Source organism: Poecilia mexicana, unplaced genomic scaffold, assembly GCF_051168715.1.
Source record: "Poecilia mexicana isolate PSO_F unplaced genomic scaffold, ASM5116871v1 scaffold_16, whole genome shotgun sequence".
NCBI classification, from domain to species: Eukaryota; Metazoa; Chordata; class Actinopteri; order Cyprinodontiformes; family Poeciliidae; genus Poecilia; species Poecilia mexicana.
The window spans coordinates 9,628,634-9,632,587 of NW_028263385.1; positions in this window are offsets into that span (position 1 = coordinate 9,628,634).

Below are 3,954 nucleotides of genomic sequence, written 5' to 3' on the forward strand. Positions count from 1 at the left end.
CGTGACACAAGTATCACCAATGCTACTTGAGCTTCTTTGAGTGGTACTTATTAAAACTTAATCAACTACATGGAGGCACAGATTTTTTTTTCAATTCATCTTCAGATGAAGAAAGGAAGGAGATTCTGGATTGGAATCATCATCCACTGAAAAACTTAAAAATTTTCCTTTATAAATCAGAAACATATCTGCTATAGGGTGTGACCTATGTCCTGCAATTACTATTATTTCTTTTTTTTTAAATGATCTGGAACTGTAAATCACTATCTATTCTATTTGTTTTTGCACTAGCTCTCAATTGTTTGTTTTTTTATAAATCAAAATAAAAAATAGTGTAAAAAAGGAGAGTTGTATAGTACAGTACATGTGAAAAATTTAATGCCACACAAGTCATCAATTGGGCAAATAAACAGGTTTTATAAATGTCTGATCTGCCACACTCGCATCCATCAATCCATCCATCCACACACAAAAATCCAACATCTCTACCTTTTATTTCTTCAAGACATACTTTAAAGAGAACACTGTTGGTTTTATAGCACAATCTGAAAAGCTGGTCTCCGGCTGATGGCTGGATTTTCAAAACAGCAACTGTCTATCTATTCCTATGCTTTATGGGGGACTTAACTATTTTCAGAAGCCTTTGAAATATTTTGAGAAGCATGTCTCTACTGAAGCATCCCCCCACCTTCTCATGTTGCTGATCAGGAAACCACAAGGTCAGATTCGGGGCTGGTAGGAGTAAGATACACCTTCTTGTGTCTGTAACAAGAAGGTGCACTGTTCTTGTTACAGATACATATTGCCATGTGTGTGCCGGGCATTTCAGCTCTTGAATGTGTCTGTACTCTGAGCAGCGATGACAGGGGCAGTAGTTCAGCTGTCATTTGAGGTGTTACGATAGGATTTGTCCGGGCCGACAGGTCAGAGGATCCATGTCCAACAGAAATGTACAGGTGTTTCTTTGTGTTATATCCACGCATTCAAAAGAGGAACAAGAGTGGAGTCCCCACGCTCATTGGCATCATTTTAAGATGCTACTAAAATGTCAATTTCCTACATCATCAATAGCTGCGTTTGCATTATAAATGTGTGCAAAATTTGGTCAATATTCCGCTAATGTCAAAAAAAACACAATGTCACATTTGGAGTGCTTCCATTAATTAAAAAACAATTAAAATCGCACATGAATAAGTTTGTTCACACAATAAGTCATTAAAAAAACATGCTCCTCCACCTACTTCCCTGCCGTGTTGTTCGTTGTGGTTTACGCCATTGGCAACATCCAGTTGTTGATCGCGTGACTTGTGAAGCAAAGAAAAAAGTTTCCATTGTAGTTACTAAGTGATTTCTAAACAGCAGAGTTGACTTCAATTTAGGTGCATCAGATTTATATCAGATTTAAAGGGAATGGAATTTGTGAAAAAGCTTAGAAATGTATTTATTATTTTACCTTTATTTTACAGCTGTGAGCTCTGTTGGCCTACAGCCTAACAAACTAATAGAATACACTGAAATTTGTAGTAATGGTAAAAAAAATTAAAAAAAAAAACGTCCAAAGGATATGGCTACTTTTGCTAGGCACTCTAATTATACTTCAACGCAAAGCCAAAACAGAGCCAAATATGTACTCTTCCTTTAATATTTCACACCAATGATATCTAAAAATATTTGTGGACAGTTACTTAAAGTACACCAGGAAACCCAGTACAGTTGATTATTGCATAAGTGATGGCAGTTACAAAACTCTCTGACCCCCATCTGAATACATTACACACCTTACCTACTACTCCAACATGGAAGTTCCAGGGACTAGGTACCATTTTGCCCTTGAGCCACTCTCAACCTAAGGTTTCCCAGAGAAAGGCTAGTCGGCCACAACTGCCTGCCGCAATGCACTAGGTGACATTGAGAGGCCCCCCAAGTCTCGGTGGATTTGGGGTATCCATACAGCTGCCCACGCACAAATAAATAATGCAATGGCCAGCTAATGCAATGGGCCCTGACGCAGTGGCTGACGTTGCCTGCAGCTACCTTTGGGCTGGAAAATAATTACCATGCAAAAGAAGGGGGAGAAAGGCCCCCATATACAGTGTAATGGGTAAAAATTGGGTGATACAATGCAACTGACCTCCATTTTTCGTTGCCTTTTCTCTCCTGCTCTCTATCTCTGACACTCTATATCCCTCACTCTCTTCTTTTCTGTAAACAGCACATTCATTTCCCCTCATCCTCTCAGGGGCACTGGGACATGAATGCTTGTTAGTTGGCATTGCTCTGATATTCATGGGTCTGTGATTTCTAATGTTTAAATACCACACCTACTATAGTAGACCCTAACTACCGCAGACAAGTAAGGTTAGGTTTTTTTTGTAAACTAAACATGTGTAATGGTCTAAAATTAAAAAAAGACCTGCATTTTGTCATAATCCCAGCCACAAAATAAAATCCAGACACACGTGGCATTCTCTAGCTCCATGCAACCATGTCCCAACAGTCTGTTGTATTCTAATTAGGCTTTGGCATTGACATTGGCCTCAGTTTAGAGTGGTGCAAACAGACAGGTTGTTGACTAATCCAGTGCAGGCACAGACACGCTGATCATAAATAAAGAACTGATCAATGTTCTGCTGTTTGCACAAGCCCAGTAGTGTTTACCAAGACACCTTCAAACACAACCCTCCCTGCTCGCATGCATCTGCAGGGGTGCATGACCTGAGACAATGGCGTAATTTAGCTTTTAGATTATACTTGCTTAGCTGTCATTTTAATGCAATCAGAAATACATTTGTAAATGGAGTATTTTATTTATGTGTATATGTTTATATTACATATTTATTATGCAGTATTTAGAGATTATTAAGCATTTATGTTTTTATTACTTTTAAGTGCGACTTATAGTTTATATTCAATTTTCTTTTACATTTCAAAGATATTGTAATGAAGTTGAGCTACATTCGAAAATATGAATGTTCACAAATCAGTCTACACATCAGTCTGCAGAACAAAGGCTATTTGTTTCCAAGCTGTCTATATCACAGCAAAAAAAAAAAGGACCAGGATTTTTCTGCACATCTCTCAGAATTAGTTTTTAAAATCAACACAAAATGTTACACTTTGTTAAAATTGGGAAAACTAACAAGATCTGTTCATCTCTAAAGTTTATTTTCCTATGAACTAGAGACACAAAAGTCTTTACCTTTGTATACTTATGAAATATACAGAATGACAATAAATTCCTTTGTCTTTACAAAGCTTCCTGTCTGCTTCGACTGCGCTTTGATGGCCCAACCACAGCAGATAGTTTATGATAATCGCTCTGAACCAATAAATATAGCTTCCCCCTAGAAACGCACTGTTGTTTCAGCAGAGCTAATTGGTTTCTCTTAATTATTAGCAATTATCAAGCTCAGCGAGTATCATGTTTCCACATAAATGCTCATCTGCAAGTTTCAAAGAGCAATGCCCTTCACATCGTTGGTTCAAGTGTAATATATCATAAAACACTGTGCCTTTCCACACATCTTGACCCTCTATTCTTACAGTCCTGCTTTCTGATGTATATAGTGGGGTGGGAGTGAGTGCCATGGAGACAGCCTGGCATCCTGGGACTGGGGTATGCCGCCTGCCGCCAGGTCCATTTCACTCTAAGCGTCTGTCAGTCAAAACGGTCGGAGAACTTCCCTTTGAAGCTCTGTGAACTCTCTGGAGTGTTTCTTTGCCCCAGTCCCAGCCTCCGCCATCTATTCCCTGACCCATATAGGCTCCACACCTCTCCTTATTCTCCCCCTGCTGCCCATTCATTCCCCTCGTGACATCCACTCGAAATCCGCTCCCCTCTGTCCCCAAAAACTTATCCCCTCATCCCCCCTTATCTTTGTCTCAAGCTTTGCAATCCAAAAATTGAACTTCGAGAAAAAGGGGCTGAACTGAAAGAGCTTAGTTTTACTTTTG